This window comes from Acyrthosiphon pisum, chromosome X (assembly GCF_005508785.2).
Source record: "Acyrthosiphon pisum isolate AL4f chromosome X, pea_aphid_22Mar2018_4r6ur, whole genome shotgun sequence".
In the NCBI taxonomy this organism is placed as follows: domain Eukaryota; kingdom Metazoa; phylum Arthropoda; class Insecta; order Hemiptera; family Aphididae; genus Acyrthosiphon; species Acyrthosiphon pisum.
In genome coordinates this window covers 14,564,922-14,577,649 of record NC_042493.1, presented here as the reverse complement: position 1 = coordinate 14,577,649, position 12,728 = coordinate 14,564,922, and the positions used below count along the sequence as shown (strand labels likewise).

Below are 12,728 nucleotides of genomic sequence, written 5' to 3'. Positions count from 1 at the left end.
GATTGTATGATGGTCAGTCTCTAAAGAGTCTTAACATAGGTACTAAGATTTTCCTTATGAATCTCCATTTAGTTTAAGTATATTATTTAATTTTATAGTTATGTATATTTCTGAATTTTTGTTTATTTTAGAAAGTGCAGTTCTTAGCCATAATATTAAACTCAATAAATGTATTATAACGGACATTAATGTTATGGAATACCTATAAATGCCAACATGTTCCCACGCATCTCAAATAAAAAGTAAACAGTTAATATATTTTGTTAAAAATTGTTATAATTTAATTTAATTTGACTTAATGAATAATACATTTATAATTTAACTAAATTAGTTACGATATATATTTTAAATGTAATCCTGCATTGAATAAATTATTCAATTGAGTAGATGAGATATATGGGGATTTGTAGTTGTATCATTTTTAAAATTTAAAATTAATTATTATGTACTTTAAATAATTTCTAATAAAGAAATTTACTATTGCTTAGTTAAATTTATACAAATACACTACTTTGAAATAATTTTAATTTTAAATATTTATAGATTATTTATTGATATAAAGATGATCATGATAAATTATGTATTATTAAAAATTATAAATTAGTTGAAATGTATGTTTAAATATGGATGTATAAGAAAATCCACACAGTCATTCTGTTAATACCATAATTTAATTTTTACCTTTGATAAACATACACTAGGTGATTATTTTATTATGAACCAATCGTTACTGCATAAAAAGTTTTAAAGTTTTGATAAGCGGTGTATTGGACAAACATTTTGTGGGGTAACCTCATTCTATTCCAGTCTGCTCTTCTAAACTTAAAATACTTGTAACTCATAACTCATAATCTACCCGTCCTAAAATAAAATAAAAATTGGAAAATTTTAATATTATTTTTATATAATCATATTAGAATATGAAAATAAAACTGTATGTTGTCATATTTAAAAAATGTTTTATTTTCAAAAACATTTTATATTTTTTAAAATAATGAGTGTTTAATGATAAAAGAATCACCCAGTTTAATATTTAATTTTTATGTTTAATTAAAAATGTATTTATTCTCGTTCTTAACGCCATGTTCATGATTTTTTTTATAATATAGGATATTTTTTGTAATTTTTATAATATATTATGTAATTTTTATTAAGATTTATTTTTCAATGAATATTTTTACATTTCTAATTATATTTTTAGTTGTGATTTCATTTAATGCGTAAAAGTGCAGTTTATTTATTTTCAATTTCATGTCAGAGACAGAACGACAGAAACAACTAATTTTTTTTAAATTTTGTTTCTATCGTGGTTTTCATATTTTTATAACCTATTTAACGATATGGTTTTTATTTGTAAATTATAAAATTAATTTACTTAAAATATGATTTAAGTGGCCCGTATCTTATTTCTAAGTAAATCACTTATGAGTAACTACATTATGACATACCTTTTACAACTTGGCTCCTATTGCACTACGGTTCTATTATAGCCCTATAGATCACTTTATATGGTAGAACATTAGGTTAGGTCTTAGATTCCACATAGGAAGGAATTGTGGATTACTAGGTACTTATCGGTTATAATTGTATCAATATAATATAAATACTCGTATATTTCCTAAGTGTGATAGTGAAATTAATCAAATTATCTTTTGCGTTTTTTGTTGAATTAATTAAATGCATTTTAAATTTAAATTTAATAATATATTATAATTTATTATAAAAATAATGTTAAAATCACATCATACTTTATAAGTTAGGTATAACATAATATTATATTATATACTATGTAACAGCAAAACCTGACAAATGAAATAACTTTTGTTCTAATCAATAATTTAACATTTTTTTATGTATATATATAAGACTCATGTGCTACAAGTAGGTAGGTAGGTATCTAGAGCATGACATTATATATATATATAAAATGTCAAACTGACAATTTTAAATTAGAAATTGTATATACTTTGTATTAAGTTGTTTTTGGAAAAATTCAAAATAACCAATTTATTTGTAAATCTTATTTCTAGATAAAGTGACTGTTTACTTTGGAGTTTTGGACTACTAAATGAACATTAAACCATCAACAGTCAATATGAGTATATGACTACACTGTCATTCGGATGATGGTATACGAACCCCGCACCGCCGCACAGTGGTCTGAAACGTAAATTTACACGGCAAAGCTCCTAAATTTTAAATTATATAGTGATATATATATATTTATATATTGATACATGGGGCCAATGTTATTCGATTTGTAATACTTTCTATACCTAGGTAAATTATTATATTTAATAATAACTTAGTTTATTAACGTTTTTATAAATTCATCATGTTAGGAAAACTTTCCGAAGAAGCACAAGAAGCGAGGAAAAAAGACAACAAGAATATAAGAGAACACCACACAAGGAAAAACTCTAGACTAAATACTAATGAAGATTTGCTTCATATGCTTCTAGTCTCATCCGACCCTTCAATAAGAAATATACACGAAAAAGATATAGGCAATTGTTCAGAAGATGTAAAATCTCTATAACTATTAGTATTACCTCAGCCCTCCAAAGATTATAATCTAAACCAATCATTTTCAGATATGAAATTAAGTGACTAAAAAATAAACTGAATTCTGGTGTAAAGTTAATAAATTACTATTATGATAACTAAGTTTTGTTTGAAGTAACTAATTTCTGTAAATTATATCCATAACCAAATGCAAACCAAAATTATATTTTTGAATAGATGGGAACTTTCTTTACGTGCTATGTGCATTGAATATATGGTAATATTGTGTAATTTTTATAAGCAGTCTGTTAAAATGAAAAAACATTAAACAAATCTTTTCTTTTATAAAAGGTGCATGAAAAAAATTAAATAAAAAATAAAAAATTGTATCTATATTTGTTAATTATTTTTAGTTATTTAAACTTCAAATTAATTTTATTAAAAGTTAAAAATAAAATATATTCATGTGAGAAAAATGTTCAAGAAAAAATGTAAATATTTCGATATAAAAACAATATACGGACAACTCTATAAGTCACGTGAACTTGTATATTGGAACTTAGAATTTTTTATTAAGGTTTCTTGGGATGCATATTTAAACATCGTAATTAAAAAACTAGAAAAAAGTTAAATTTAAAATGTAAGGTTTTTGATTTGTGTAAATTTACGTTTCAAACCACTGTGCGCCGCCTCTGTGAATGATACACTTCGCGCGTAATGCGCTGCAGCGGCGACCAATCAAATTTTAGAAAAAGCTCTTTGTTATGCACGATAAGTTAGAGCTTATCCTGATTTAGAATATTTTATTTTGTTTATTTCTGTGAGTTTAACCGTTCTCGAGACATAGAGTGGACAAACAAACAGACAGACAACCAGACAAGATACAAAGTTAAATAAAAACCTTTAAAAATACTATACAACTGTAGGTACACCTTACTGGTACAAGTCAAAAGACATAGTTGAATGTAGGTAGGCAGGTGTTACATTGCATTATACCATAAATCATATCATAATATATTCATATTAAAAGGACATCACAACACTAATTTTTTTTTTAATCTTATTGATATATTATTGTGGTCGAAATATTGAAAAATATTTTCGTAAAATCCTAAGTCAAAAAAATTATTATTTATCGAGATATTGATAGTTGATAAATAACCACTTGACGTCATAGAGCTGAGGAGTGAGCAGCCGCCCATGTTTTACGTGTAAAAGTAGTTTGATTCACATAATTATTTTAATAAATTATAACTTACGATAGTATTTCAGAATTTTGTTTTTCATAATCCCAAGTATATTTACGTGCTTAACACGATGGTGTGATTTAAAATTCAATATATCTTGTATATCCCTGCAATAAAAACCATATACCTACATACATATATAGGTACATAAAAATCGGATTTAAAAGTACTTAAACATTTTTGGTTGTTACTTTTTGGCCATCCAACCAATCTGCTTACGAGTTCCCATCTGCACAATATTTATCCCTATATTTCTGATCGATTAATATCTTATATTATTATATTTATTTTAAATTTGTATCTATTTAATCGCCAAAAAGCATATATTTTTTACCAAAACAATTATGTGAAGGCTGTAGGTACCTAAACATCAATACATTATTTTATTAATATTAACTTAATTACATTTAACACAAAATAATTCTATCTGATGATTATATTAATACCTGGATTAATACTGTTGAGCTCATACCTACCTACTTAATTTCGGCACTCGAATGGTGATAACGTTTTAGAACGGTCCTGTCTAATTTATTGATAATAGTCAACACAGTTCTGCTTGTTTAGCGGAGGACACGGGTTCTGTCTGTATGCAGACTAAAAGGCGGGTTGTGCCAGCACATTCCCGTCCTCGCTGTGCGATTAGTTCATGGAGTTATTGCGCATAATCAAATATTATATATTATAGTAAATAACGCTTAATATCTAGGTAGACTACATTATACATATTATAGCATTACATTACTAAAGTATTACATGATTAGCAATGGTTCCTAACAATACCTATTACCTATACCTACCATGTTTATATGATTGGACTCTAGTTATGATTATGAATTTATGATATAGATATATAGATAATTGACCTGCTGAAAAATATTGGAATTTTAAAATCATGTACAATTTATTATGCGCTATATTCCTTTTAAAAAGTCAATGCTAACTTCCAAGTAATTTTTATAACTTTTATATGATTTTAAAATTATTTCTGACTATACTTTATGTTAGGTTTTGTTGTGACTTCCTGTCGGGTTGGGTTATGGACTTAAAGCAGACCTTTTTCTCATCACTGGCCACGAGGTTAATCGGCGAAGTTTTTATATAATTATATCTAATCTACAGTTCACTTTTCTATATTATGTTATTTGGAGCACTGCGTGTATGCTGGTTATAGTGTAATCTATTTTATATGAATAATTTCTATCGTGGTATATCCCTATATACGTACTTAAATTATTAAGAATTATCTTAAATATTTTTTGATAATCGCACGTAACGACCGTTATCATTGTATACATAACACTCAAAACAATTTAACCATATAAAATGGTTGGTATAAAAATATTGAATAGTAACTACCTATAATCAATTTTAAAATATTTGTAACTATATATATTATAGGCAATTTAGTAATGTCAAATTGTCAACCAAAAGAGTTAGTGTATTTTTTCACTTTTTTAAAATAAACAAAAAAAAATACAATATCTCCTTGAATTTTACACTGTTTTAAATGCTTAACTAAACGTTTAAAACAAATATTTTAATTTATGTTTTAAACATGTTTACAAAATTGTGTTTTAAACATAAAAACCCTGTCAACCATATAATTTAGTAAAATTATTATAGTATGTGTTATATAGGTATAGTTAAATTAAAAATTTTATCATTCTTGAACTATAAAAAGTTAGCATAATTTTGAAATATTGATGAGTTTCGTCAACATTTGAAATTAAATGCTTATAAAAAAAAAAATGACTACATATATGATATATCTTTAATATTTTTAAGGCGGGTGGCGGCTATAAGCCATTGGATTTTTCATGAATTTAGACCTATATGAGATGGCAAAAAATAAATATACTGCTAGTATTCCAGTTTTAATTTTGAATACTAATTTGAATATTATGTTAGCCTCTTTTCTATGTTTTGTAGGAAAAACTTTTTAATTGTTTGTCTCATTGGCCCTTTAAAGTACCCACCTACATATGGATATTAATTTTGATAAGTTAAGTAGGTAATTTCGTTTGGAACTGCAGGTACATAAACTTTTAAAAATATCGTAAATTTATCTCCTATACCAAACATAAAATTTCGAGTAGAAGCTAATGAATTCAATTTTTTTTTCAAAATTAAAATTATTAGATTAAAACTATGTTAATTTGTTGCCAAGCTTATTGGCATTAATCACTGTCTCGTACTCACGTAAGTACAAAAATATTTTCGATTACATATATCGCAACTAGTTAAAGAATCTACACTCACAATAATAATTTACGACTTTATACGACTAACACAGCGACCACGGGTGACGAGATGATATAGCTGTCTAAAGTTTGCCCCTTATACAATAGCCACTAAGAGTCGACGTGGCTCTAAACGATTGAATTTTTCATGCAATTAGACCTGCAAGCTGGCGAAAAATAAACATACTGATACTTCTAGTAGTTCAATATTAATTTCAACTCGTTAGATTCTTTTTTAGATTTTGTAGGAAAAACTTTTTCATTCTTTTTGTTTTTTATTAACACTTTAAAGACATTAAAGTGCAAGTTAATTTTGAGAATTTAAGTAAAGTAATTTGGAACAAAACGTAAACTATCCAAAACGTTCAAAATCTGTTTCCTACAAATCACAGAAAAGAGGCTGACGAATTCAAATATTTTTTCAAAATTGAAATTGGATCACTAGAAGTATGTTAATTTTTCGCTAGCTTATTAGCATTATTCATTGTCACGAGTGAAAAAAATACTTTTTGAGAGTACTTTTGTTGACTCGTTGAATCGCCCCCCCCCCCCCCCGGACGGGTTTTTGATATATCTGAGCCACTTTGGTCATACAAATTCTGTAACGCTGCTTAAAAATTCATACAAACAGCATACTAAAAGGAAGAAAAATAAAATCACAATATTTTGAAAATGGAGGGCTGATGTGACGTACGTCCTGCAGCCGGTAGATTATATGAAATCTATTGTTATCGAGTTTGAATTTTTTCGATATAATAAATTTATATTTTACACACCGCATAGAACCGCACTTACACTAATAATCATTTACGACTAACACAAAGATTACAGGCGGTGAAGACAAGATTATAAATTGTACCCCTTAAATAATAGCCACTACAAGAGGCAGGCACCGATCCAGAGCAATGATCTGGGGGGGGAGGGGGGGGCAACAATTTTTTTACATTACAAATACAATTATAATAAAATATTATACTTTATTCTTAATTTAAAAATGTTGTCATAATAGTAGGTATAAGTAACCAATGTGATAAATAAATAATTAATTATTTAATATATAAAGCGACAATGTGAAAAAAAGTTTAGATTTTGTTTATTTGTTATTTAATATATAATAATTATATCTATAAAAAAATATGTCTGCCCCCCTGGATCCGTCCCTGCTAAAAGGCGTCTTAACGTATTATAATTTTACTTTTATAGTTTTATTAGAGTCTCATCAAAAGTTATTAGGTTATATAAATTATAAATATCTTAATATAAACGAGGTCGTTACGATTGAAAAAAAATCGTTCAGTGGTCCGGTATAAATCAGATATCAGCTATTGAAGTAAACTGTAAAGTAGGACACCATTATATGATCAAAAGCCCCACAAAAATTGGCGTAGTTTTTAAGATACATACAAACTTAGGTTTTATTTTTTGGCATTGGTATGATAACGAAATATTTAATATAGATTTATTTATAAGACTAACGTATAGACGTAGACCGCAATTATTATACGAAATACCTCTTCTCTCGCGACACCCAAAATTATTGATTTATGACATTATTTATATGTATATATTATATTATAATATATATATGTATGTGATATGCATTTCTTTTGGAATTTTCTTCATACATGAGCATCACGGTTCTTTGCTTAATTGTTGATATTTTTTAATATTTTTGTAGTGTGCAGCGATATAATATATAATATGCATGTAATGATATAATATTAATATTAGATATTAATTATTACCTAATTATTACTATTATTATTATTACGAGTAATGAGATATGACAAATTACATAGTACGAGTAGACGCTTGTAAATTTGTGGCAACTAAATTTCGAGGCATAGGTACTTAATTAATCATTCAATTTTTTTTTTTTTTTTGTTATTTTTACCAATATAAAAGTGTAATATTGGGTGGTTCCGATAACATCACGTTTATCTTTATTGTCACTCGCGTATATCGTTTAATGTTTGTTTATATTAGATACAATTGATTTTGAAAAAGCAGCAATAAACTCTATTTCAATTGAATTTGGACCCGGTGCCACTTTACCAAATTTTCGGCAATGCATTATAAAGTTTGAATATGATATTTTATGTTTTAGTTGCCACCTCAATTGTTATACTTTTCACAAATCTACTGTCAAATACTAATAAAGGAAGAGAGGGTAGGTACGGTATGTATTATATTATTATATTCTATACAGCCCGCATTGAACTCCTGATTTTTATTTATTTCAAATAATGATATAAAACTGTTTTTAAAAAAAATCTTGAAATTGTATTTTTTTAGACCGATTTTAAAGTTTAAGATTAAATTATTGAACAACTACTGAGTACAATGTGGGCATTAGTCGTTAATTCGTGATACTGATACGATTTCTTATCTTTTTTTTCAGACAAATATGAAAACAAATGATCAATTAGTTTAGACTATAATATGGATTTTTTGTAACATTATCCTATTGCTTTGAATAATAATATATAATTATGAGTTTAAAATAACCACAAAAATATTACCCATTATTTATTTTTCTGCATGTATGTGTTAGCCATGGGTTCGAAGCGGTTATTTTGACAAATCCATATGCTTTTTTGTATATATTATGGTCAATTGTGACTTATTATTTAGTTTTGATATCCACTTCCATTTATTACAAGAAAGTCGTCTTGGAAGTCTTATGATCTTAATTATCTGGGTCGTTAACTGTACTACACATACGTATAACATTATTATATATAGGTAAAGATTTACACTTAAAATCAGCACCTACCTATATATAATAATATCATCTTACGCCACTAAGTCAGCTGAATACCTATAGGTACTTTAGCCACATTCTTGTGTTGTATTATATACATTGTTGATAAAATAATAATAGGTATAATAATAAATAACAATTATGAGAGTAATAAATAAATAATAATGAAAAAATAAAAATAAAACAACAAAAAATTGGCACTGAATAAGTGTCATATTGCATAATAATATGATTCGTTTCAAACTCGGGACCATGACACCTAAGTTATGTATGTAACATATTATATACACGATAGTGACGGAGATGATAATATTATATTTAAATATAAACAACTGTGAGTGTGAAGTGCAATAAAATAATTAGTGCAGTGATTAAAAATTGTAGTTGTTAATCATAATATAAATGAATGTAATCAATAATCACAATAACAAATTATTTTAAATGATTAAAGTCATAATGTAATCGTAGTATTGATTACGAGTATAAAATATGTTAGTTCGTAATCATGACTAATTTTTAATGATTAATGATAAATATATACTTCAATAACGAATTTGGGCTGAATAACTTATATATTGAAGTACTGTCGTCTGTCATAGCCGAGCGGCATAAGACGGCTGTGCGTAAACGGACAGTCACTGGTTCGAATCCGGCAACCGGTGGTTTCGCTTTCCGAGCGATGTTATGAACAAATTTAACACGTGAAGGCAAAATTAACAATAAAATAATTAAAAAAATGCATTTTATAAAAAAAATACTTTCTTTTAATTAACTTATTAGAAAATAGAAATCAATAAATATAAATAATTATATGATAATATTATAATAATAATACAATTTAAATAGTAAATTCGATTTATTTAAGTACATGCTATATAACAACTACCTAACAATAATATATGATAAATACCAACGACAATCACAAGATGTAGAATTTGAAACATTTTTATTTTTTACAATAAATTTGCTTTTAACACAACACGTTTTTCAAATAAATTATCTGATAATTTATGGCTTTTTGGTTGATTTGTCATAGTAGCAAATGAGAAGAGTCTTTCTACCGGAGCTGACGATGGGAGTGGAGTATTATATTGAATAAATTATTTCTTTGATTGTTGGATATTTGTTTAGATTATGAAGGTCATTTTCTTCATCAGCAAAAAAATGTAAAACTTCTAATTCTGATTTTGGTATACTGGTTAATGTTAAAGAAGAAGATCCAAAGTCAAAAAAGTCGTCAGTTGTTTGGTTTTCAGGAGAATTTTTTAATTCTATGAACGTATTTTTCCCAATAAGTACTTCATTGGCTGTTTTTTTTAAAATTTGTATGAGCCTGTCATGAAATTGAGGATTAACGCATGTCAACCAACGTTTTTTAAAACGTGGATAAGACAATGCTGCAATAACAGCATTAAGAGATTCTGGAGAAGTGAAATTTAAATAATTTCCAAATCTTTTCTCAATACTTTCTAACAAATCATGGACTATAGGCTTGCAATATATCCAAGTATGAAGGTCGGGTTTTGCTAATATTTCGATTTTTCTTCTCAATGCTAATAGACACGGTAATACTGCACCATAATAAGTATTTAATTCCCCTTGCATTAACGCTTCTGAAATTGGAGCTGTCCACCTTAAGGGTTCTTCAATATAATTAAAGTCTTGATCCCGTAAAGCATTTTTGGTATTTATTTCTAGAGCACTATTTAAATTTAAAATATTATTTTTAATGCTTAATATTTGTCGAAGTGAGTCGTATAAAACTATTCCATCGGGTCTCTCCAGGTCTACTTAGGGTATGTCGTAATATATTTTGTATTATTTCGGCTGATTTAGGCCGTCCGGCTAATTTCCAAAGAATATTACATTTATTTATTACTTGGTCGTGTATTGAAGACAATTCAACACAGGTTTTTATGAATTTATTTATATCTGTAGTGGCACATAAATTTAGAGTATGAGCAAAACATCTAAAATGCATGGGCAACATATTTTCGATATCAATCGTATATGACCTACGTCATTTTGTGTATTATTATGATTTGATTCTAAATCAGACTCTGAGTTATCGACTGAATTTACCTCTTTGACCATATTGATGTTTTGTCTCTTAACTCCAAACATTTTAAACGCCTCAACGAAATTGCTGCCGTTATCAGTAACCGTTGCTATAATCTTAGTAGAACCCAGGTTAAATTCTGAATTTATTTCATGAATTAAATCAGAAATTTTGTCATAAGTATGACTACCTTTAAAACGGCGACATGCTAACGCTTTTGAAATCCTATTTAAATTATTTTTTGAAATCCAATGAGTCGTTACCCCGACAAAACTTCTTTTTTTTCCAGACCAAATATCTACTGTAGTGCAAACAAATTTTACATCGTTAAATTCTTCTTTAATTTCTAGTATATTTTTTTCATACAAAATATCAATTTTTCGACAAAAAGACCGCCGACTTAAAACATGAAGTCCACAATCAGATATGTTTAAAGTGTCAAACATTTTTAGAAAATATGGGTCTTCTACACACCTCAAAGGAATCATTGAATGTAAAAAAATATTTATCATATCAGCTTCGAAGTTTTCCTGGGTTGTTTTAGTTTTTAATTGTTTAGCAACAGTTTTAATTTTTTATTTGACCTTTCAGTTGATTTTAAATAAGTTTTGTATTCTTCAAATGCATCTGGGCCATGTCGCCGTTTTAAATGAGTGACAAAGTTAGAAGATAAATTTCCATAACCCTTCAACTCTACAATTTTCGGCTCACACTTAACCCATTGCACAACAATTTTATTTTCTGATGAACATGATTTTTCATTTAAAATCTTAAAAAAATTACCATCAATTGACCGTGGAGGTGGAGGAGGAGACGGAGTTGGTACAGATAAAGACATGCTACAGCTCTGAGACACAGAATATTCTTCACTGTCACTCATTATATTATTAAGTTTAGGTACAGTACAATGTAATATATGTATTATACGAGATTAAACCAAAAATTACGAAATGCAATGAACACGGAATAATAAAGCCAACTAAATAGTTACCTACTCATAATATTTTATTGTACGTTTACCGAATTAAAGTAGATATGAGGTACAAATGAAGTTATATCTATAGAAAAATACCTTATAACATGCATAAGATAAGATATATGAAATTAATTAGACTTAATAGACCTTAATATCGTTGATATTTTGGAAATTCATACTATTTTAAGTAATATCATATAAAAAAAACAGTTTTGCGATAAATTTTGCGATAATGATTAACGATTACAAATATGTAATCATGATTACTGATTACTTTGAGAGATGATTAAACGATTAATGATTAATGTAATTTAATAAAGAAATCGTAATCGATTACGTAATTTAATCGTAAATTAATCGATTAAGCCCAACACTGATTGCCGTATAGTATAGTACTATCACTATGGTATATGCGATAATATTGTAATATTACTAAATGTGCCCATGATATGATTATTTTTATAAACACCAATATGTGTTGTATCCCATATCGGCCAAATCATATGTGGTCAAAATGTATTAATAACTTATGTTTACGTTATATGTTTAATTATTAATTAATAAAATATGTTAAATACCAATAATTCAAAAACTGTCAAAAACTAGTTGTGAAAAAAAGTATTCTGATAGTGTTCGAATACTTTAATTCTCATTTATTCGAATATGTATTCCGAATACAAAATAAAAGTATTCTTTACAAGACCGCAGATAAATATCAGAAAACAGAGCCGTGGGGGGGGGGGGGGCAAATTACGTGGGGCGATATAAAATTGTTGAGTTTTTAATTATTAAATAATAATGTGTACAAAACAAATTTTAAAAAAAAGCCGGTATGTGATGGATGTTGCTATGCTGCACAATAGGTTAAAAGTGGATCAATGTATTATGGATCAGGGCTTGAAACCGATTTTCGATACCGATTTTCGATACCGAT

At 27.2% G+C, this 12,728-nt stretch overlaps 1 long non-coding RNA gene across 6 annotated transcripts in view; it reads left to right on the top strand.

Moving 5' to 3' along the window:
• LOC100573816 overlaps positions 1-12,728 on the top strand; it is a 24,441-nt gene that overhangs the window by 9,310 nt on the left and 2,403 nt on the right. The window lies entirely within an intron of this gene.